The sequence below is a fragment of the Amblyomma maculatum genome, chromosome 1 (genome assembly GCF_055883805.1).
Source record: "Amblyomma maculatum isolate TAMU_Amacu chromosome 1, ASM5588380v1, whole genome shotgun sequence".
Lineage (NCBI taxonomy): Eukaryota > Metazoa > Arthropoda > Arachnida > Ixodida > Ixodidae > Amblyomma > Amblyomma maculatum.
In genome coordinates, this window is record NC_139344.1 from 295,760,758 (window position 1) to 295,786,033 (window position 25,276).

The 25,276-nt window shown below is 49.6% G+C and overlaps 1 protein-coding gene across 1 annotated transcript in view; it reads left to right on the top strand.

The window, feature by feature from the left end:
* The window catches only part of LOC146206840 (uncharacterized), a 391,032-nt gene that overhangs the window by 171,563 nt on the left and 194,193 nt on the right, over positions 1-25,276 (top strand). The gene's annotated exons all lie outside the window — the stretch shown is intronic.

Sequence of the window (25,276 nt, forward strand, 5' to 3'; positions counted from 1 at the left end):
ATTTCAATTGGCGTGCCCATGAGTGAAATTCTGAGGTAAATAATTCATTGCGCCAACGTAGAACTTCGAAATTCAACAGGATTTTTACTGTGTGACTGACGTCTCATCGCGCTCCGTGATGTTCGTAAGGTGCAGAACTTAAAGTGCAATTTAGAAGGGAATATCTTTAGGTGTGCTGGCTCATCGTCCCGTAGAAAAAGCTTGCGCAGTAAGAGGATAAGGCGAGGGCAGTACAAACGCTACAATCCGCGAACACACACTTCAGTTCCGGATAGTATGTATGTACTTCTGATTCACAAGGAGAAAGAAAGAAGGAAAGAAAGAAAGAAAGAAAGAAAGAAAGAAAGAAAGAAAGAAAGAAAGAAAGAAAGAAAGAAAGAAAGAAAGAAAGAAAGAAAGAAAGAAAGAAAGAAAGAAAAATTAACGACAAAATTTTCACGCGTCCCTCACGCCGAGAAATCTAGCTCTGTTTTTGATATGGCCACGAATGATTTGCTCACACAATCATTCTATATAGAACCGTGCTATCAGTGACGCTTCTACAATCTCTCTGGTCAGGCCAGTACGGTGGTAATACAAAGTAATTGTTTGACCGAACAGAGGGTAGCATTGTTTAAGGGTCACATGTTTTACAATGAATGGCTGCGTGTCTGTGTATGGCAATGTTCATGACTTTCTTAGAGTGACTTTGCAACCAGAAAGCATCTTTCAGTTTGGCAAGTATAGTGTCTATGCACGTGGAAGCCACTATAGTCCACGTTGAAGGCAAAGTCAACGCTTTTCTCTGTTCCTTCTCGTTCTCTTCTAAGCTGCGCCTTCATCCAGTAAATAACGGACTACACTATTCTCTGCATGCGCCGTCTTTATGGTGGACTTATGAACGAAATAAAATGAAAAATTCAGTATGCGTTAAAATACTTTTCGGCCGCCCTGCACATTGTATTAGCAGCAATCACAGTGGCTGGCGCAGACTTCAGTGTGCCTCGGCGCGAGCTATCGAAGTGCCGCCTGATTCCGGTTCCTATTGTGTACGATACGCTTACGTTAGGGGTGCAAAGCAGTCTCAAAGGTGCGGATGTGTGCCATTCGGTGGCATGCATAAACAGCGTCAGAAGGGGGGCCGCGAACAGATTCCGGAAGAAAAGAGAGAAAGCGTATTCAGCTGGTGTTTGTCGGTGGTGACGCAAACATGTAAAGGTGCAGCCTAGCTATCAGGGAAAGGGTGAAAGAAGTTAGCTGAGGTGGGGTAGGGGTGTTTCCCGGAAAGACCTTAAATCACGTGCTACAGATAATGAGGCGAGAGTAGCGCAGCAGTTGGCACAGGGAGTGGAATATTAGCGGGCAGTAGGTACATGGGTGCAGACTGTAGTATGCACGGTACCAGAAGGAACCCGGAGATTAAAATGGAGCTGGCTAGGGTCAACCAGAAAATTAGAAAATCAAGCCGAGGAATGTGTTTCAAGATAACTGATATCAACAAGGAAGTACGCAGAGCAGGCCCTGGTAAGGAATTTAAGCGAGATGGAATCCATTTCAAGGAAAAGGTGGGCGCTGAGATCGGCTGGCGCCTGGCAGGTCGTGCGATAGCTTTTTTAGAGGGTCCACGATAGTTTCGGGTGTAGGGCGTCACAGCGAAACAGAAAATATCAGGCTGGAGAAGAACACCAACCAACCGACCAGAGAAGACGTAGAAAGAAAGGTAAGAAAAATAAATTTAACTCCCTTATTCGTTGCAAAAACGTGTAAGGCGGCAGAAGGAGAACGAAGGGGTTAGAAATAGAACAGCAGTTCAGAGATGGTGAATTCGGTGTATATGCCATGTGCGAGACACACCTCATGGACCTCGAAGAACCACCGGTATAGAAGGCTATGTTTGGGAAAGGTGCAACTGAACAACAACGGAGAAGGAGGATGGTTGGGTTGATATGCTGATACACGAAAGGACCAATTGGCAAGGGTAAAACCAGCCTGCAAAAACATGTCTGGGTTTCAGAAGCAATAATAAGTAAGAAGGTATGGCTAGGGGTAGCCTATTTATGCACAGAGGACAAATGGAAACAGGAAAACAGGGATCTAGTTAAATGTCTCAATGAAGATATAACACAGTTTAGAGACGGGGCAGAGATAGTTTTATTGGCTGATATGAAGGATGGATGCACGACGGCAACGGGAAGTTAATGATAGAAATTTGTGAGGAGTATAACCTAGCTATTGTGAAGAGAAAACAATTGTGAAGGCCAGATCACGTGACAATTCCGGAATAGACAAACGACCATTGATTACTGCTTGATGTCACCAGGAATCTACGATAAGCGCGCGGGGATGGAAATAGACGAGGAAGGGAAGTAGAGCGTGTAAAGTGATCATAAAAGCATTAGCCTGCATATGGACCACGTGGTCAAAAGTAAAAACCGGGAAGCTCAAAGAACAAACACAAATTTAACCGACAAACAACTACAGCTAATACATCGGGCATTAAGGAAACGATAGAGAAACAGCTTATGGCGGAGTGGGATTATAATAGGTTAACACAGCTCATGCGTACAAAAAGGGGAAAAGTAAAGGAGTCGAATTGTTCGAAAGGTAGGAGGACTCCTCGAAGCTGCTGGAATAGTAAATTAAACAGGCAATCGAGAGAAGACGGATGGCTTTCAGAGAAAATAGAGAAGCTAAAAAATCGCAGCTATCTTAAGAGGAAATAGACAGAAAATGGAAATCCTATCGGAAAAAGAAACTGGATGTGCAGGTACTGGTGCAGAATGAAATAAACAGCACACTGATTGCTGCACGACCGATCTGCGCGACTCAACTAAAGAGACGGCACAGAAATTATGGAGCCATATAAGCTGCCTGGGTAAGAGAAATCATAGGGAGCCGGAGGAGATTCCGGACACGGAGGAAAAATATCTAGAGGATGATGACGCCTTAGGATATAGTACATCAGTTATTGCCGAATCATTTAGGCACGATCATGGGGTGATCTCCCCAAATTAAGAAACAGTATCAGATAGCATAAAGGAAAGGAGCTGAAAATTCACACATTTTAACTGGAAGAAGGCGTAGACAAATATTCCTCTGTGTACAGCCACGGGGAGGAATTAAATTCCAATCAAGCTAATTAATGCGCTTGGTCCAAGAAGCAAGGACAAGTTGCTAAAGACATTACAAACTGTCATCAAAAATAAAAAAAATATGGGACAGCTGGCGATTGAGCAGGATGAATTTATTCTATACAGGACGAGATAGAAACAACATTAAATAAATCAGACCGATCCCGATAACATCAGTTGCGTACAGGCTGGCAATCCAGGCAGTGAAACTAAAAGTGCAGGCATGAATAAAAAGTAATAATCTACTGGGCAAACTGCAGAACGGGTTCAGGAATGGTAGGCGAGTAGATGATAGCATTTTCGTAATAACCCAATGCATAGAAATAGTCAGGGCGGAAAACAGACCGCTGTATGTGGCCGTTCTGAACATAAGCGGTGCATATGACCGCCTAAACATGGAAATTCTGTGGAGCATACTCAAATCTCAAGGCACCGGTCAAGAAGTAATTGAATTACTATAGGAAAATATAGAGAGATAATAAAATTATGATTGCATGGGAGGGGTTAAGAAGTACGTTTACTGTCGACGTATGCAAAGGAATAAGGCAGGATGTCCGCCATCACCGCTGTTGTTCATGATTTATGTGAAGAATATGGAATAGTCTGCAGGAAAGCAACCTTGGTTTAGATCTCTCATATAAGCTAGGTGGAACGGACGTCCAATGAACGCTTCCAGAATTAATGTATGCGGACGACATTGTTCTATTAGCCAATAGCTAGGAAGATTTACAAGCATTGGTTAATATATGCAAATACGAAGGAGATGTAGTCTGTTTCACCTTCAGATCACTTAAGTCGGGTATTAAGTATTCAACATAATACAAGGGAGTGATATACCAAGACTAGTAGAATATATACACCTCGGGGTATGGATAAACGAAAAACATGGCTACCTGGAAAAACAAGAACAGGCCACCAGGACGAAGAGACGAAGAGATGCTGCGCTAATGAAACACATAGCATTACGGGGATACAACAGATATGAATTACTTAAAGGTATTTGTAAAGGAGTAAAGCTATCTGGGTTTACCATCGGGAACACGGGTTTTGTGCTTAAGGGCAGAGGTCGAGTTGGGGTGCGGTTCAGTTCAGTCGTTCAGTCGTGTCCGACTCTTCGTGACCCTATGGACCATGTCACGCCACGCTTTCCGGTCTCTCACTATCATCCTAGCATCACATAACTTCATCTGCACTGCCTCGAGGATGCCATCTAACCATCGCGTTCACTGCCTACCCCTTCTCCGGCGACCCTCAACCTTTCCCAACATCAAATCTTTCTCCAGCGACTCCTCTCTTTCATCAGTTGACCAAAGTAGCTGTGCTTTAACTTTAGAATTTGACCCTCCACTGAGCAGTCAGGGTTTATGGTCGACAATATCGACTGATTTGATCTTCTGGCAGTCCAAGGAACTCTCAAGAGTCTTCGCCAGCACCACAATTCAAACGCGCCAATTCTTCGGCGGTCGGCCTTTTTCACAGTCCAACTCTCGCATCCATACATCACAACTGGAAAGACCTTAGCACGAGTTATACGGATCTTGGTTGGCAGACAAATGTCTCTGCTCTTTACTAGGCGGTCAAGGCTAACCATAGCTCTCTTTCCCAGAAGCAGGCGTCTCCTAATTTCATGGCTGCAGTCTCCTTCCGGGGTAATCTTGGAGCCCAAGAAGAGAAAATCTGTCACAGCTTCCACTTCTTGTCCCTTGATGCTCCAGGACTTCATAGGGCAAGATACCATGGTGTTTGTCTTTTTAATGTTCAGTTTAAGCCCAAACTTCACACTCTCTTCTTGTACGCGCATCAGAAGTCTCTTGAGTTCGACTTCACTTTCTGCCATTAAAGTGGTATCATCCGCATATCTAAGGTTGTTGATACGTTTTACAGCAATATTCACTACAGCTGAAGACTCGTCCAGACCAGCCTTCCTCGTAATGCACTCTGCATATAGGTTAAATAGGCAGGGCGACAGTATGCAGCCTTGTCTCACTCCTTTCTCAATCGGAAACCAATCAGTAAGAGCATGCCCTGTTCTGACTGTGGCCTTTTGCCCTTCATACAGGTTCCTGAGGGACAGATGAGGTGAATTGGAACTCCCATCTCGTGGAGAGCTTGGCACAATCTGCTGTGATCTACGCAGTCAAACGCTTTCGCATAATCAATAAAACAGAAGTAGATGGGTTTTTGGAACTCTCTTGCTTTTTCGTGATCCAGCGAAGGTTGGCAATCTGGTCTCTATTTCCTCTGTCCTTGCGAAACTCAGCTTGCACGTCCGGAAGCTCCCGATCCACACACTGCTGCAGCCTACCTTGGAGGATTTTCAACATCTCCTTGCTAGCATGCGAAATAAGCGCGATCATGCGGTAAATGGAACAATCTTTGGCACTGCCTTTCTTTGGAATCGGGATGTAAACTGACCTCCTCCAATCCTGTGGCCACTGCAGGGTTGTCCAAATCTTCTGCCGTAATGTGTGCAGAATGTTAACAGCGTCATGGTTGAGGTTTTGAAGCAACTCAGCTGGAATGCCATCAATTCCGCTAGCTTTGTTCTTAGCAAGACTGGCTAAGGCCCATTAAATTTCACACTTCAGGATGCCCGGCCTGAGCTCAGTAATCACAACCGTCTTATGTTGGGTTTGCACATCCGGGTCCTTCTTGTACAGTTCTGTGTATTCCTGGCACCTTTTCTTTATCTCTGAGGCTTCAGTGAGGTCCTTGCCTCGTTTGTCCTTTATCACGCCCAGCTTAGCCCAGAAGCTTCCTTTGATATCTTTGATTGTCTTATACAGAGCTCTTGTGTTCCTTAATTGGCTGTTGTCCTCAACTGCTTGGCACTTGTGGGCGATTCCTCTGCCCGAGGGATGCGCACGACAAATACACAGTGGGCCGTATAACAAACATCTTTAATCTCACAGGGATCGTCGAAGTCGGTGCTAGGTCGTCGTCCGGGCGGCTGCAGCCTGCGGGTCGTCTTCCGTGCAGAAGCTCCAGGCGCGAAGCAGGAACGAAGAGGCAGGGACCAAGAGCGGGCGAGACGGGGGCGCGTGCCTTCTTTTATAGCCCGCGCGGGACCGGTTATCCCCGAGCGAGCGGGGAGAGGGAAACAGGCACCGCGCAGGGAGCATTGGGAAGTGGCGCGGCCTTCTAATGCGCGGCGCGCCACGGGCCCTATATCTCCCCCCCCCCCCTCAGCGTCCGACCCGGGCTCCGCCAACAGCCGAGCCATGTCTATGTCCGAGCCCGGGTCGGTGTAAAATATGAAGGCTTGTTGCCAGGCTCTGGCGGGATGCCATCTCAGCTGGTCCGTGGGACGGGAGAAGCAGCAGGCATGGCGGGACTGTTCCGGCTGGTCCCTTTCCGGCAGCGGCCACATCCTCGGGGTCACAGCGCAGCTGGGCTCGGCCACGGATACGCCTGGCAGCGGCCCTGAGCTGCGGCTCTACATCGTTGACCCCTTTCCACGTGGCGCCGTGTTGGATGCACTGGGAACCCTTTGCAGCAGGCGTTTCCGCCCCGGGCACACCTGGCTTCCTGAGGCCCGTACTCCAGGCCTGGGCAGCGGGCTCCAATCCAGACTCGTTGAAGACGGCCAGCATGGCCGCGCTGGTCACAATAATGGGCCATAAACCACTACAAACTAGGGGGGTACCCCCTGTTTAAGTGGCCCCTCCTTGTACCATGCGCTGGGTGAGGTTTCCCGCCCCAGCGACGGTGGTTCATCTGGCTGCTGCAAAATCTTATCAGAATGCATTCTGAAAGAAGCAAAGACGTTCGACAAAGTAGTGCACTACCTTGGCCTTAGGTTATAGCGTCGGTTGCGAACCGGGTTGCTACCTGTACGCCTTACTTTGGGGGAGATCGCTGCATCGCTTTGAGCTTCCCCCGCTTCGCAGTTATCGTCCTTGCGAAGGTGGTAAGCTTTCAGGTCTGCGACGTGCACCGGACCAGCGGTTTCACCGCTCGCCAACAACCGCAGCTGGTAGGTGAGTGGCGTAGTCCGTGCCGTGACTTCGAACGGTCCAACCCACTTGTGCGCTAGCGACGCGGCGAAACCACGCGCTGCGTTACTAAGCGGGTGCGTTCTTTTCAGTACCAAGTCGCCCGTGTTGAAAACGACGTGACGACGACCTTTGTTGTACTGATCCGCTTGCTCCATGCGCGCGACATCGAGGTTTTCACGAGCCGCGCGCTGCGCTGCCTCAAGGCGCTCGCGGAGCTTTGCCGCGTACTGCGTAAGCGGAGGGGGCGCGGGCCCCGCCGCGTCAAGTAGGGCGTTCTCTAGCGGAAAAGCGATCTCTTTCCCAAAATTCAAGTAAGCAGGTGTCATACCCACCGACCTGTTCACGTTTGTTCTAGTGGCGAAAGCCAGTTCGGACAAACGTGCGTCCCAATCTCTGTGCTGCTCGGTCGTCGCTACCAGCATACTCTTAACATTCCGATCCACTCTCTCGGTTATGTTGCTCTGAGTGTGGTAGGGACTCGTTTTCCTGTGGCGGATTTGAAGCGCCCGACAGGAATCAACAGACTTTGCTTGTGAAGTACGAGGCAGTGGCTGTAATCAGGTCGAAAGGGAAACCGAAACGAGTGAATGTCTCCAACAGTTTCTCCCAAATCCGTTCTGACACAAGCTTCCTAAGGGGGAAAACCTCAACCCACTTGGAATAGTGGTCCGTTATTACCAGGATATATTGGTGTCCGCGCGAGGAGCGAGGGAGGGGTCCCATGATATCGCACGCGACCACTTGCCACGGATAGTTGCTAACTACCGGCTTCATCATGCCAGCGGGTTTCCCCGCCCGAGGCTTGGCTACCTGGCAAACAGGACATGTACGGGCGTAACCCAGCACATCCTTTCTCATACCTGGCCAGGTCGCGACACGGCATAACTTATCGTAAGTCTTACTGCCGCTGCCATGGCCTGCCAGCGCTGAGTCATGGAAGTACTGGAGGAATCGTTTCCGCAACTTCCTCGGGACCACGACTCGGAAGGGGGATGCGATCGCCTCTTCGTCATCAAGTGGGGGATTTAGCGGAGCAGGAAGCCGTCATCGCCCAGCAGATACGCGTCGTACTTGCCCTAAGCGTTCCCGGTGCCAGCTGCACTACTCGCAAGCTCTGTCAGCCCCCGCTGGCATAGACCGTCTGCTTTCTGGGCCTCAATTAGCTCTTCCCTACTGACCGCTACTCCCCATGACAGATTTCTCTCTGCCTCGCTTCTTGGCAGGCGAGTAGTCGCCGCCACCAGCTGCTGCGCCTTCTCTCTCTCGCAGCACCGGGCGGCAACTCTGTTCGCCTCCTTTCTCTTTTTAACTACGCAGGGCGCGACACTCGCGTCCGCCCTCTCCTCCTCTCCACTAGCGGCGACGCCGCTTTCAGCAATGCTGGTCTGCGCCTCTTCTGCGCTTCTGCCAGCCTTCAACGGTGCGCGCGATAACGCATCGGCAACCTTATTCATGCTGCCCCGGCGGTACTCAATGGCGTACGCGTAACGTTGCAACGTCAACGCCCATCTCGCGAGTCTGCCTGCGGGGTTTTTCAGCCTCTTTAACCACGAAAGTGCCTGGTGATCTGTCTGAACGGTGAAAACCACTCCGTCTAGGTACATGTCGAACTTTGACAATGCGAACATTATCGCCAGGCATTCCTTTTCGGTCACGGAGTAATTCCGCTCCGCCAATGTGAGCGTACGGCTAGCGAACGCGACAGGGCGCAGCTTGCCCTCGTGTTCCTGCAACAAAACAGCTCCTACACCGGCATCACTAGCATCTGTCTGCAAGACAAACGGCTTGTTCAGGTCGGGGAGGCGCAAACTAGCGGTGTTCGCTATCGCGCGAGCCAAGGCAACAAAAGCGTCGTTCTGTTCCTTGCCCCAGACCCACTTCGAGCCTTTCCGCAACAGCTGGTTCAACGGCCTAGCGAGCTCTGAACAACTAGGGATGAATTGTCTGTAGAAGGCAATCATTCCCAAAAACCTCTGCAAGCTTTTCACGTCCGTCGGGCAGGGGTAGTTCAGAATTGCCTGCAGTTTGTCATCGTTCGGTCTCAAAGTGCCATCATCAACCACAAATCCCAAGAGGTTCACTCTCTTTGATGCCAACTGCACTTTCTTTGGATTGATCGTTATACCCGCACGTCTCATTCTTTCAAGAACGGAATTCAGGTGAATGAGATGCTCTTCTAACGACTGTGAGAATATCACAACGTCGTCGAGGTACGCCATCGCGTAGTTGAACCTTGCATCACCCAGCACGATGTCCATCAATCGCATGAACGTGCTCGGTGCATTAGACAAACCAAACGGGAGTCGAGTAAATTCGAAGAGCCCGCGATGACAGGTGAATGTGGTTTTCTGAATGTCACCTTCCGCCACCTCAATCTGCAGGTACCCTCTGCTTGCATCCAGGACTGTGAAAAACCTTGCGTTCCCTAACGCGTACATCACAGCCTCGATCAACTCTAAAGGGTACGCAACCGTAGGCGTCAGTGAGTTGAGCTTTCGATAATCAACACACAGCCTGACCGAACCATCTTTCTTTGGCGCTAGAACCGCTGGGGACGCCCAGGGACTTTGTGAGGGTCTCACCGCGCCGGTATCTATCATCTCGTCAAGGGCGCTGTCAAGAAGCTGTCTCTTATGCGCGCTTAACGGCCGCGGGTTACATCTGAAAGGGCGCGCATCACCCGTTTCGATCTCGTGCTGAAGCAAGTCGGTTCTGCCTGGTTTCTCTGTGAAGCAATCCGAAAACGGGAGTAAAGTTTCCACGAGCCTTCGGCGCTGACTACCGGTTCCTGAGAAGGACGCGATAATTGCTTCTAATGGGCTACCATTCAGTGTCGCGGGCGAGCCGTCTGCCACAAAAGCGTGGACGCTCGCTTGCTGGGCGACGCATTCCTGTTTGGGTGCGCTAACAAAGGGAATGAGGGGGTGAAGGGGCTGTAGCGATAGCTGTTCTCCCCCATGTCAAGCACAATGCCTTCGCTCGAAAGAAAATCTCTTCCCAGAATAATTGGTATGGCTAAGCCAGGCAGATAGACGAAGCGATGCCTCCGCTTCCTGCCGTCAAAACGCAGGAGAAGACGTACCGCCCCCTCCGCTTTTGTCATCCCTGCTGCTAAGCTCAAAGGGGTTTCGGCTGGCCTGGCACGGATGTTACATCTACGGCAGGCCTCGAACACATCATCACCGACCAGTGACAGAGTTGAGCCCGTGTCAATGAGTGCCGAGTAGCTTTGACCAGCTAACCGCACTAGCATAAAAGGGCTCGAGCGCGACAACATTCCTTGCGCTCTACAGGCGAGGGGGGCAAGAGCCTCTGCGCCCCCGGGGCGGTCGCCCGGTGACGCGGCGTGGGAGTACATTTCCCATTTTCCGCCGTGGCTACCACGAAATTCTCCCGCCGACGGCGACAGGCTGGTGTTACCAATTATGGCCGCCGGCAGTCCGCGTTTCCCTGCATACGCCTTGCTTGACACTCTCGTGCCACGTGGCCCGGCTGGTTGCAATTCCAGCAAAGCCGATCGTTCACCTGCCGCGCGGTCGGGGGATGCCGCGTTCCACGAAGCGGTTGGGGACGTCTTTCCCCTCTCTCCGCGCCTGTGCGGACGTCGCTGGCGAGCCCAGCTCGACGCCGCTGCTCGAACGCGTACGGGTCAAGAGCGCGAGGAATCGCGGAGCCTTCTGCTTGCCTTTCCTGCCCTACCGTCATTACGTCTGCGCCTCTGGCGCGCGGCACGGAGTCTCGGCCTCCGGCCCAGGCGCATCGCGGCTCTAGCGATTCGGCTGGCCTGGGGGGTGGCTGGTAGCGCAATTCAGCGAGTAAATCCGCCTGTACTACCTTCGCTTCCTGTGCTAGGGCCTCGAGGTTTGCAAAACCACGTCCCCGCAAATACGGCTTGAAGCGCGGATGGGATTGCCTCATCACGCGCGTGACCTGTTCTAGATCGGTTGCCGTGGGATCTGCCCTCTTGTAGAGCTTCTGCATTGCGCGTACATACTCGAGGAGGCTCTCCTCTGGGTGCTATGCGCAACGCTAGCTCCTCAAGCATCCGGCGTTCGTAATCGGGCGGCAAGAACTCGGCGCGGAAGCGATCTGTGAAGTCAGCCATCGACTGGAAGGCCGGCTGGCAGCGTCTCTACCGCGCCGCGCTCTCAACAAGTGCCACGGGGATTACCTGCGCTAGCACCACGTCGTCTGGGGAACCCAGTGCCGTCTGATAATCCTCGAGTTCTTGCAAGAACTCGTGGACTGACTTCACGTCCGTGTAGCCGGGAAAGGAGGGAACCTCTACATTTATCCGCGGACACGAGACTGTCGCCGCAGCTATGGCTTGGTTGGCGCTAGCCACCGAACCGAGCTGACGGGTGAACACCGACAACATTTCGTTCATCTGCCTCATCAGGGCGGCCGCATCGGTAACCTGCGCAGACACTGCCGCGTCCCTCACTTCACTTCCGGACGCACTGGCGTCCGAGCGGCGGCCCTATCTAGCACGTCTTTTCTAGGAGGCATTGCACTCAACAACTAAGGCCAGCCGAGAGCCGCAGAACTAGGCTATTCACAAAGGCTAAACACTTCATCAAACTAACATATGCACAAAAAAAATTAAAACACGAACCGCCCGACACTAAAAACACACACATAACCCAAAACAAAATTAAATACTGTACAAGCACCATTATACTACACTCCGCCTCATATGCACACACGCTAGCCCTAAACTCAAAATAGCGTCGCGTCTAACATACAAAGAACCGGCCCGTCGTGTTGCCGTGCGCTGCCACGTTGGCAGAGAAATCGTCCACATGGGTGCTAATTCAGCCTCACGTTGGGCGCCAGTTGTGGGCGATTCCTCTGCCCGAGGGATGCGCACGACAAACACACAGTGGGCCGTATAACAAACATGTTTAATCTCACAGGGATCGTCGAAGTCGGTGCTAGGTCGTCGTCCGGGTGGCTGCAGCCTGCCGGTCGTCTTCCGTGCAGAAGCTCCAGGCGCGAAGCAGGAACGAAGTGGCAGGGACCAAGAGCGGGCGAGACGGGGGCGCGTGCCTTCTTTTATAGCCCCCTCGCGCGGGACCGGTTATCCCCGAGCGAGCGGGGAGAGGGAAACAGGCACCGCGCATGGAGCATTGGGAAGTGGCGCGGCCTTCGAATGCGCTGCGCGCCACGGGCCCTACACACTGTATGTTCAGGAAGGCATTCTTATCTCTCCTTGCTATTTCCTGAAAATCCGCATTGAGAACCTTGTATCTTTCTCTTTCCCCATAACTTTTGCCATCCTCCTTTCCTCAGCTATTTGCAAAGCCTCTTCAGATAACCAGTTTGCTTTCTCGCATTTCTTTTGCTTTGGAACTACCTTAGTAGCAACTTCTTGTATTATATCTCGAACATCACTCCACATCTCTTCAGCCTCTCTGTCTTCTAGATCTAATTCTTGAAATCGATTCCTCACTTCCACAGCATATTCTGATGGAATTTGATCCAGATCATACCTAAAAGGCCTTCTAGTGTTTTGCGTTTTCCTCAATCGAAGCTTAAATTTGGCAACAAGAAGCTGATGACCGGTGCCACATTCGGCCCCCGCCTTGTTTTTACTGCTTGTATAGCGCTTCTCCATTTCTTCCGGCAAAGAATATAATCGATCTGATTCCTGTACAGACCGTCCGGTGAAGTCCGTGTGTACATGCGCCTCTTGTGCTGTTGAAAATGAGTATTCGCTATGGTCAGGTTGTTTTCTTGACAAAACTCTACTAGTGTCTGCCCAGCTTCATTTGGCTCACCAAGACCGAACTTGCCTGTAATTCCGGATATTTCTTCACTCCCCACCTTAGCATTCCAGTCTCTTATGATAAAAGGGACGTCTGATGATGGAGTGCGGTCTAAAAGGCATTGCAGCTCAGCATAAAATCTCTCAACGTCAGCTTCTTCAGCAGTAGTGGTTGGTGTATAGACTTGGATAACTGTTATGTTGAAAGGGTGACCTTGGATCCGAAGTGAAATCATTCGGTCGTTTTTAGGGTTGTACCCTAGCACTGCTTTGCCCATTCTTCTGTTTACTATGAGAGCGACCCCATTCCTTCTCTTGGATTCGTGCCCACAATAAAAGACATAATGGTCGCCGGAATTAAATTCTCCCATTCCGGTCCACTTCAGCTCGCTGATACCCGAGATATCAATGTTCAATCTGTCCATTTCTCGCTTGACGACATCCAGTTTACCTTGCGTCATAGATCTTAGATCTTACATTCTTAGAAATAAATCAAAGATGTGTTGGAAGGTTAGCACTTAAAGCCCAAGGCAAAACTACAAACGAAGCTGTACAGGGACACCAGGGCTAGGCTTCTTTGGAGGCACGAGAGGCCCCCTCGTGCTTTCGTACAATATTTTGCTCTAAGGCTCAGAGCACAATATTGTACGAAGAATGACTCAGGAATTTGGACAATAGGTGGGCTGCAAAAGTATTTGAATACTTATACCGAAAGGGCACTGACTCTTAGTGGCAGGAAAGGACTAGAAAACTATGTATGTAGGAGGGCAGGACGAACAAATAAAAAACAATAAACGACTGGTAAAGAACACAGGGGCTAAATATTGGAATATTGCAATGGAAAAGAAGCCGACCATAGACATATATAGAAAATAAAAAACTCAGATTAAAAGGGAAACTTTCTATGAGGACTCAATAGGCAGCAGCCTGTTTTTTGAAGCCAGATCAGCATGCCTTACAACCTGAAGCTACAGAGGGAAGTTTAATAAAGAAGATGAAACTTCTGCTATGTGCGGTAGATTCCCAGAAACAACTGAACATCTTACACTGGAGTGTGGCAGTTCTCACCTAGATGTCGATGCGGTTATAGTCACTCCAGCCGAGGCTCTGGGATTTAGAGGAAACAAAAAGCGTGAACAAATCAGCGGTAGTGGTAAGCAAGAAACGTTTGGAAGATTGGTGGATAAATTGCAGGAAGGGGACGCATGGAAGCTAAATCGAAATTAAACACTGGTATTTAAAGATAACCCAGGAGTAAAAGGAAAGTCGATAAAGTTGGCGAATTCTCCAATTAAAAAATGCATAAAAATGGTTGAGAATGGTGATGACTATCACCACCCCGTTTCAAAGGGGATGCTCCTAACTTCATTCATTCATTCATTCATTCATTCATTCTGTGGTATACGGTGTCAGTTTAGGCGCATGTGCAACACAAGGGCTATAGTATAAGCCGAGGCGTCCGTGAATAAAGCTTCACTTCCGTTCCTGGCTGCCTGCGTTCGTGTCTTTCTTAGGCCACGACAAAACAATGGCGACGAGGATGGGATTGGATGCCACGATTCCGAAGTAACCACCAGCACAGCGGCTGAAGCGGAACGCACAATCGGACCACAAACAGAAGGCAAGCATTCATTTCATTATGGCAAAGCCAGGGGCTACGCAACGTTTCGGGAGCATGCCAGAGTTAAACCCAAGAAGCGACAATATCAAGTCCTCCTTTGAGAGGCTTGAACATTTTGTGGCACTTAACCACATTCCGGAAACAAAGTTGAGGTTGTTGAACGTAGTAGGCAGTTCAGTATATGAGGAGCTCAAGAAAATTTTAGTTCCTGACAGTCCTACTTATAAGACCTTGGCAGAAATACAGAAGGTACTAGAAGAGCACTACAGTTCAGAGTATTCCGTTATCGCCGAGCGTTGCAAGTTTAACAAGCGAACGCAACAAGAAGGTGAAAGAGTTAAGTGTTAGGTGAAAGTGTTAAAGGGCCTATTTTCTGTAAAGGCAGATCTATGCCTTTCGCTACTAAAGACGCAGTCGCCGAGGAACTTCGAAAGCTGGAAAGTCAAGGCATTCTAAAGAAAGTAGCAACGAGCAAGTGGGCTACTCCCATTGTACCGGTCCCAAAGCGCTCTGGTGGAATAAAACTATATGGAGACTACAAAGTAACAGTCAATCAAGTACTCAAGACGGATTGATACCCGCTACTGCTTCCTAAGGACCTGTACTCGATGCTTGCTGGTGGTGAAGTATTTTGTGTGCTGGATATATCCTCTGCGAACCAGCAAGTTCCTCTCACGGAAGAATCTAAGCCACTGCTCACGATAAATACGCATCAAGGGTTGTACGAATTCCAAAGGCTACCATTCGGAATTGCCAGTGCACAGTCCTTGTTTCAGGCTATGATGGACAAATGTCTGGAAGAAATTCCTAACGTCGAATGCTACATAGACGACGTCATTATCACAGGCATGAAGCACAGAAGACTGCTACAACACTAACGCTAAAGTCCTGAAGCAATTAAGCGATCACAACATCACGCTAAAAGAGGCAAAGTGCACGTTTCTTCGCGATTTAGTTGTGTACCTAGGGCACAAGGTTTCGAAGGAGGGATTTTATCCTACCGCTGAAAAGGTAAAAGCAATACGGGATGCCTTAGAACCTAGTAACATCACAGAACAGAGGGCCTACATGGGTCTTCTAAACTTCCATGGCAAGTTTTTGCGGATTTTGACAACTGTGGTCGCACCTCTTTATGAGCTTCTTCAAAAAAACCGTAAGTGGAAATTAATGGAACAGTGCAAGAAGGTATTCGAAGCAACTAAGGAAATGATTGTGAACAGCGAAGTACTAGCCTTCTTCGACGTCGCAAAACCAATCGGGCTTAGTTGCGATTCGTCCGCTTGCGACCTGGCAGCTGTCATTTTCCATGAAATGCCAGACGTAACTGAGCGGCCTATCGTATTCGCTTCATGCACTTTAAAGAGTAGCGAACGAAACTATGCTCAAGGTGAAAAAGAAGCGCTCGCGCTCATATTTGTGTTGCGGCGGTTCCATCGTTAATTGTATGGGCGCAAGTTACACAGACCATCAGCCGCTTATCGAACTTCTTGGGTGTGACAAGCCGCTGCCATCTTTAGCAGCTTCACGGATGCAGAGGTCGGCGCTGTCGTTAACAGCGTATCAGTATGATCACAAGTTTTAGAACAGCAAAAAAATGGAAGTCACTGACGCACTATCACAACTACCGCTGTCGACCGCTTCAAGCAACCATGAGCCGGAGAGTTTGGCTGTTTTTGATGCAACCCCGCTAACAGCTAAAGAAGTCGCTCGGGAAACGAAGCGAGGCTATCGACTAACACGCGGTTTAAGCTACGTTCGGGATGGAGATCATTGCTCTGAAGAACTGCGACCGTTTTTCTTACGCAGAGATGAACTGTCGGCAGAATAGGGATGCTTGACTTGGAGCAATCGGGTGATCATGCCAGAAAACTTGCAGGGCGCATGTGCTCTTGTTGCTACATGAAGCTCACCCAGGAATGATTCGCATGAAGATGCTGGCGAGGGCGTACGTCTGATGGCATTCCCTCGAATAAAAACATAGAAGAAACTATTTGAAATTGTCCAGTTTGTGAAGGTACCCGTCCAGCAAAGTCGGCAGGGCCTCTACAACTCTGGAGGTTACCAACAAAAATTTGGGATAGGATTCAAGTGTACTATGCTGTAAAAGACGCGTACATCTACTAGTCTTCGTAGACGCGTAGGCTGAGTGGATTGAATTGTTCGCCATGAGATCAACAACGGCCAAGACACTGGAAAAGATGGACACATTGTTCGCAGCCTACGGCTTCCCCGAAGATATTGTTACCGACAATGGCTCACAATTCACTTCGGAGGACTTTAGTGATTTGATGAGCAAAACTGGTATCAAACGCACAATGGCCCCTCCGTATCATGCCGCTTCGAATGGTGCCGCAGAGTGACTGGTGAGAGCCACTAAAGAAGCTCTCCTAAAATAGGTTCTGAGCGATGAAAATGCTGGAGTGAAGAGTACAGTGCAAGAAAGTTTGAAAAAGTTCCTGTTTTTCTGTAGAAACACTTCGCACTCAATGACTTTGCGCACATCTCCTGAAGTTTTCCTGAAGCGTTTGCCCAGAATTACACTGTCCCTCCTAAAACCAAGTTTTAAGGGGACATGGCTGAGCGTCTAAGAAGTGACACTGAACAACGCAACGACCGAAGAGGACCCGCAGAATCCTTCTTCGTAGGTGATGAAGTATACATGAAGACCACACGAGATACCGTAGGTACCGAGGGACCGTAGGAAGGTACGGTCGAACAAGTTGTTACTCCACTCACATACATGATAAGAGATCAAGGCCGACTACAGTTCACTCACGTTGACTACCTATGGCCAAGAAAAACTAGAGTGTGGAATGAAGCCACCAATAATACGACACAGTTAATATGTCAAGGGAATGAAGATATCGGTCTGGGAGGCTAGAAGTTCAAAAATGTATTTGTCAAGAATTCTCTTCTCAAGAGGTCTTTTCCAGATTGCCAAGGCGTGGAAGCGAGGTGCAAACCCAACCTTCTCCAAGGGATCAAACTCGGGGAACCGTACCAAAGCCAAGCCAGTCTGACGATGAGCCGTCACCAAAACCGCCACCCGACCCACCATCCGGAGCTCAACACGACCGGGTCCAACCTCGAAGCAGAAGATCCTAATTATACAGGCAACCAGTCACCTGAACCGACGAAGCACTCGTGTGCGAAAACCCCCGACAGATGCACTACAGAAGATTACAGAAAGAAGCAGAGTAAAAATTAAATGGCACTTTTTTTCTCTAAGAAGGGAAGAATGTCATATCTGAAGTCAGTTTGGGCGCATGCGCAAGACATGGGCTATATAAGCTGAGGCGTCCGTGAATAAAACTTCACTTCCGTTCCTGGCTGCCTGAGTTCGTGTCTTTCTTCGACCACGACAAAACACATTCATTCATTCATTCGTCCGTCCGTCCGTCCGTCCGTCCATCCGCCCGTCCGTCCGTCCGTCCGTCCGTCCGTCCGTCCGTCCATCCATCCATCCATCCATCCATCCATCCATCCATCCATCCATCCATCCATCCATCCATCCATCCATCCATCCATCCATCCATCCATCCATCCATCCATCCATCCATTCACTTGGTCATGGCATAATGGATCCTACAGGAAGTATGTAGCCAGATAATAAAGTTGAAATTAAAAATCCTTGCTGTCCGTCGGAAATAGTGATTCTAGGTTCGAGAAATGAAGTCGTCAAAGGAGCATCGGAATGAAGGGAAGCTAGTTAAAGCAATTAATAAATAAAACGCGTAATTTCAGGCGCTAGGGATTGAGCCACGCTATACACATAGGCCTGGCTTTTTTTTTGCTCATTATTGAAATTTATTTCACAAAAACTACAGGCTGGCAGATTTGTCAAAATTGAGCTGGTTGGCATGCAGTACATCTAATTATAAAAATTCACACTTTATTCCCTACATTTATATTGTTACGCCTTTAGCGTCGCGACGGAGACGTTCTAGTCGGTTCAGTACGCTAGGTACACACGGCTAGCGGAACGACACAAGTGCCACAAGACAAAGGTCGAACGGGCGCGCACACTTCTTCTTCCTCTTCCTTCTTTCTTCCTCCGTGCTCTGTTTTAGAACAAGTCCGTAACACTTCCCCCGTCGCAGGCGAAGCCCTCCGGGCGAGTCAATCGTCAGCACGAGGATGACAGGGTTTCAGACGCGCGACGTGGGCAAGCTCAGTTCGTGAAGAACGTCGGCCACTTTTGGTAAGGCGCGCAATCCGATAGGTGAGGTCACTAATTGCCTCGAGGATAACATAGGGACCGATATAGTGCGCGAGCAGTTTCTGACTTAAGCCACGCTTCCTTAGTGGACGCCAAAGCCAGACCATATCTCCAAGGAGGTAGGTGACTTGGCGATGGTGGTCGTCGTAGCGGGATTTCGAGCGCTTTTGTGAGGCGAGAGTTCTCAGGTGGGCTATCCGGCGGGCTTCTTCAGCCCGGCACAGGATCTCAGCAATCTCAGGTTCGTCATCTGTGGAGAACGGGAGGATGGTGTCGAGGATGTGTCGAGGAGACCGGGCATAGAGGAGAAAGAATGGACTGTAACTTGTTGTTTCCTGTTGGGCGGTGTTGTATGCGTATGTTATAAATGGTAGCACAGTGTCCCAGTCCTTGTGGTCGGCGGCGACGTACATTGAAAGCATGTTGGTGAGTGTCCGGTTGGTTCGCTCGGTCAGCCCATTTGTTTGCGGATGATACGGGGTAGAATGTCGGAAATGCGTTTGGCACAAACGAAGGAGTTCTTCGACAACATCAGCGGTGAACTGACGCCCTCGGTCGCTGATCAACACCCGGGAAGGCCCATGGCGCAGTATAACAAAGTGCAGCAGGAAGAGGGAGACTTGGTGTGCAGATGACGATCCAGCGGTTGCAAGAATGAGACTTGGGAAAGGGTCCCAAGAGGTCTACCCTGACTTTCTCAAAAGGGGATCTTGGAGGCGTCACCGGATGAAGAAGACCAGGAAGAGTACCGGCGGGGCGTTTGTGACTCGCACATTGAGCACAGCTAGCCACATACTTCTCAGTGGTTTCACGCATCCGGGGCCAGGAGAAACGTTCTTGGATGCGATAGAGCGTCCGCGCAGATCCCAGGTGTCCCGAAGTGGGGTCGTCGTGCATAACGCGCAAAACAGAGGAGCGTAGGCTGACGGGCACCACCAGAAGGTAGCGGAGACCAGTGGGAGAATAGTCCTTTTTGTACAAAAGACCACTCTGTATACAATAGGGAGTGGAAGCTGTAGGGTCCCTTGCAGCGTTAAAGAATGGTTGGAGATTCTCATCTTTCCTCTGCTCAGTGCGGAACGTACGGGTATCGGGGAATGGAGGTAAAACTGCAGCGATGTAATGATCAAAATTGTCGGCGTCACATTCCGTTGTGGGAAGCGGTAAACGTGAGAGACAGTCCGCGTCAGCGTGCCGGCGTCCACTCTTGTACGAAACTGTATAATCAAACTCTTGTAAACGAATTGCCCACCGTGCAAGACGGCCAGATGGGTCACGGAGGTTTATCAGCCAGCACAGGGAATGATGATCAGTGACCACTGTGAATGGTCGCCCGTATAGATAACAGCGAAACCGCTGAACGGCGAAAACTACCGCGAGGCATTCTTGCTCAGTGATTGCGTAATTGCGTTCAGGTTTGCTTAAGGAACGACTGGCGTAAGCAATAACGTGTTCCTTGTCGCCGTAACGCTGAATCAGCACAGCACCAATGCCAACACCACTGGCGTCCGTGTGCAGTTCCGTTGGAGCAGAAGGGTTGAAATGCCGGAGAATCGGATGTGACGTTAGTAAAAACTTCAGCTGGCAAAAAGAAGAGTCACACTCTGATGTCCACTCGAAGGGAGCGTCTTTGCGGAGAAGGCACGTAAGCGGGTTAGCAATGTCAGCAAAACGGGGAATGAAGCGGCGGAAATATAAGCACAGTCCTAGGAAACTTCGGAGTTCCTTCACGTTCTGAGGTTTTGGAAACGATGCAACGGCCGCGGTCTTTTGAGGGTCAGGTCTGACGCCTTCACGATCGACGAGGTGTCCTAGTACCAAACTCTGACGCTCACCGAAGCGACACTTCTTCGAATTAAGTACTAGACCGGCGTTTTTGAAGTAGTCAAGCACGAGAGCGAGGCGTTCGTTGTGCTCTTCGAATGTCCGGCCAAAAATGACATCATCGAGGTAGCACATACATATTTGCCACTTTAGTCCCCGTAGGATAGCGTCCATAAATCTCTCGAAAGTTGCAGGAGCATTGCAGAGCCCGAAAGGCATTACATTAAATTCAAACAGGCCATCGGGTGTGATAAATGCCGTTTTTTCCTTGTCGTCAGGGTGCATAGGGATCTGCCAATATCCCGATCGCAGATCGACGGATGAAAAATATGATGCCGAGAACAGACAATCTATGGCGTCATCGATCCGCGGTAGGAGATACACATCCTTCTTTTTTGCAGCATTCAGACGGCGATAGTCGACGCAAAAGCGCCATGTACCATCTTTCTTCTTCACCAGAATTACAGGGGCGGCCCAGGGACTGCATGACTCTTGAATAACACCCTTTTCCAGCATATCCCGAACCTGCTCACTGATGACCTGGCGTTCTGTTGGTGACACTCTGTACGGCTTCTGTCGAATTGGGTGTGAGTGGCCTGTGTCAATGCGATGTCGGGTACGTGTCACAGGAATGCACCGTGAGCCGCTAGGCTCGGAAAAATCAAATATGGAAGAATACTTGACCAGTAAGGCCTCCAAAGCGTCACGCTGGTCCCTGGTTAGAGAGCGGCTGATCATCCGATGTAGTTGCGAGTCGGGGGCTGAAGCGGCAGCACTTTCGCCAGGTGCATCAGTAACCAAAGCCACCGACGGGGCGTCGTCTTGGCTACAGGTCGCAATCCTCATATTCACAGGCAAAACTACTGGTTGCGAAGAACAATTAATGGCCCACAGCCGTGAGCAGCCCTTGACCACAGACAGTAGGCAATGAGGAACCAGAATGTATTTCTTTGCACAGTTAGAATGAAGCGGTGCCACTGTAGCGTCGAAAGTGTCGGAAGCACGGCTGGGGCACAAAACTGGGACGCACACCATAGACAAGGCTGGCACATTGGTATCCTCTGTTACACAGAACACATCCTCACGGACGTGCGGCTTCTCTAAGAGTCCAGAAGGAAGGGAACCATCAACGCAGAGTTCCCCAGAGCGGCAGTCGACCGTAGCGCCACACATTCTCAAAAAGTCAATACCTAGAATTATGTCATGCGTGCATCGCGAAAGCACTGCAAACTCCGCTGCGAATACCGTTCCACCCAGGGACACCGAAGCACTACACATTCTCAGGGGACACAACACCTCACCACCCGCGCCATGAAAATTCACATTTCTGTCGCAAACAAACATAACTTTGCGTCCTAACTGCTTCTTAAACGATAAACTCATTATTGAAATGGTTGCCTCGGTATCCACTAAAGCCATTGTCGCCACACCATCCACAAGCACATAGACCGTGTTCTTTAACATAACAACAGATGGAGGAATTTCTTCAGGCAGCGCACAGTCTCCAGCGGCCTGACCTCCAGCGGCCGCGCTGAATAGTTTTCCGGCAAAGGCGATGCTGACCGCCGTCGTGGCCGCGGTGACGGAAAGCGGCGCGCAGAAGAGGCAGGTGGTGGTGAGACACTTCGTTCGGAAGCAGGAGAGTGGTTGCGCGGTCCATTGGTCTGGGGATATTCATACGAAGATGGGGGCCATTGCCAATTAGAGTCGTAGAAACGGTTACGTGGCGGAGAATTTTGAACGGGCCGATCGTAACGGGTGAGTGGGCGGCCGCGGCAGTATCGAGCTATGTGCCCCTCAATGCCGCAGCGTCGGCACACGGGGACTGTGCGACAAAAAACTTGTTCCCTGGAGGGCTCCGAGGAGACAGGGTGCATTGGGTAGCGAAACTCATCTTCAGGTCTTCGGGTTGCACGCCTGAAATAGAGAGCAGGTGGTGGTTGAGGATGGTACTCATAGTGCTGATCATAGCGCGACAAGAAGTTAGTCGGGCGCGAGTCGTAGCGAGGCGGGTGACCAGGGCTATCGAACCTTGGCGTCGGGCTGTTGGAGTAAGCGTCCGCGTGTGCCGTATTGATAGAATTCACAACGGGCATCGAAGGGAGCAAGGAGGGAGGCCCTCGAGAGCCGACAACGTCAGAGGGCAAAGATGATGGAGACCGTACAGGGGGCTCAAACCGCTGCAGTTCCTCGCGAACTATTTGCCGGATCGTCGACGACAAGCCCATGAAGTTGTCTTCAATGCTCGCCACAGATGGAACGTTGGCGAGCCGCCCAAATTTTGGCGTTATGCGACGAGTCTTCAATGTCTCGAATGTGCGAACATGCCGAATTACATCACAGACGGCGTTCAGGTCACCTTTGGCAATTAGAAAATTATAAACATCATCTGCGATGCCCTTCAGAAGATGTCCTACTTTATCTCCCTCGGTCATATTAGCGCTTGCAGTTTTGCATAGCTTCAGGACCTCCTCTATGTAAGTTGTGCATGTTTCCCCAGGTAGCTGAGCTCTGTGCGTAAGTGTGTGTTCAGCTCGCTTCCTTCGTGCAAGACAGTCGCCGAAGCACTGCCGCAATTCAGTAACGAAACGGTCCCAGGTGGTAAGAGAGTCTTCGTGGTTTTCGAACCAAACAAGAGCGGTATGGGTTAGGAAGAAAACCACGTTTGCGAGCTTAGCGGCGGCATCCCATCGATTGTAGCGGCTTACCCGTTGGTAGTGGGTCAACCGCTCGTCAACGTCCTCGCCTGCCGCTCCCGCGAAAGTCCGGGGCTCCCGATAGTGTTGCGAAGAACTGTTCGCTGCGCCCGCAGGCCAGTCTTCAGCCTGGATCACCGCGTCACCACGGGCTGCTTGCGGGTCATTAGCCGATTGCATGGCGCTGGTTTGCGGTTCGAGGCCCGCAAGGCAACGACTCCGGCGAGGCTCCAGTTGTGTCGGTGCTGTCTGTAGCGCCAGGGATCGTTACCCGGCTTCTCCACCACAATGTTACGCCTTTAGCGTCGCGACGGAGATGTTCTAGTCGCTTCAGTACGCTAGGTACACACGGCTAGCGGAACGACACAAGTGCCACAAGACAAAGGTCGAACGGGCGCGCACACTTCTTCTTCCTCCTCCTTCTTTCTTCCTCCGTGCTCTGTTTTAGAACAAGTCCGTAACAATATACTCAGGTACACGTGACTGAGTTTTCAAAACGTCAGTTAGGACAGAATCCCCAAAATACTTTCGGCGATGTTTGATGTGGAGATCAACCTGGCGAAGGGTCATACGGGATTTTCACACGCTGCGCAAAACTAATAGCATTATCGTGCCATATTGAACACCGTCATCATTTTCTACAGGTAGGAACCGGATTGCATCGAGGTTTAAAGGGAAATATTTGTGCAGTCTGCTATAGAACATACCTAAAGAAAACTACAACTCAACAATCTATAAACACATATGTTGAACAGTCTCTGGCTTTCTGCACAAAATAGTCACCCCATGGCACAATGATATCATTTTCCTCCATCCATGTCGTTACCGGCAGAACGCTTACACGGAATTAAAAAAAAAAGAAAAATTCAGAGCAGGCTGTACAACTATTCTTTTTACACGTTCCAGAACATTTTGTCCTGTCCCAGAAGAGTATAATGATTGGTACGCAGGAACAGGCAAGACTATTTCAATTAGGTCTCTGCAGAGCCATTTTTTGTTGATTGGTGAAATATATTCATTGAGCATTGAGTACTCAATGAGCTGATAATGTTTGTTGGTTGAAATAAGAGATAGGAAGGGGTAGAGGACGCTCTGTGATATGTTCGTCACATAGTATGTGCATGAGTACTGTAGAGGCATACAATAAAAGAAAAAAAAGGGGGGAAATGGCCTTTCACTTTTAAGGTGAAGCTTCAGGGTGCTAAACGCATAATTCTTGGGTGTGCATTTTGATGTTTGTAGTAATGGGCAATTACATAGATGGTATTTACCTATGGCCACTGAACCGTTATACAATTTATTATAGAATTTCTTCTTTCATGTGTTTCAGCAGTTAGGCATTGCAATGATGTCAAAGTAGCATATTGGTGAGGTCAGGGATGGAAAAACTGATATAATTGCTGCTTGTTCACTGTTTGTAATTCCAGCTTTTGAGGCAGGCTAGTTTTATTGTTGTACTGAACCAAAATGGCAATGGAGTGAATATCTCACTTTTTTCATCACTCGATCACAAGTCGGGGGTGGAAGTGCTGCTCCATTTGCTCCAAACTGCTTTCCCTGCTCCATCCGGCTACAAAATGCAATATTGCTCTAAAACTGCTCCAAACTGGCTGCCTTGATGCTCTGCCATCAAATTTAGCAGAACACGGGAACAATGTCACAGCACCAGCAAGGATATAACGCATCTTGCACTGGGCTTAATGCGAATAAAATTTTTGTAAGGGAGGGAAGCATGAAGTATAGTAAATATTTGTTCGCGAGTAAATTTAGTGTGAGCCACAATCAAATGAAGAGAATTAATTAAAAAAAAGCACTGTGTGTGTGACATAGCGCCTCCTTTCAGCCTTTTGAATCGCCGGTGGAGAGAGAAGCGAGAGCAGCAAGCGAAGCAGATAGCGCAAACTACTCTGAGCCATTAGAAAACGTGTCAGACTGCAAGAATGGCATGAGTTTGTCTAAAGGCTGCTTCACATACAAGCGATTGAGAGAAGTGAGCGGCGAGCGGCAGCGATAAAAGTAAAAGCGAGAAATGTCCAAGTTG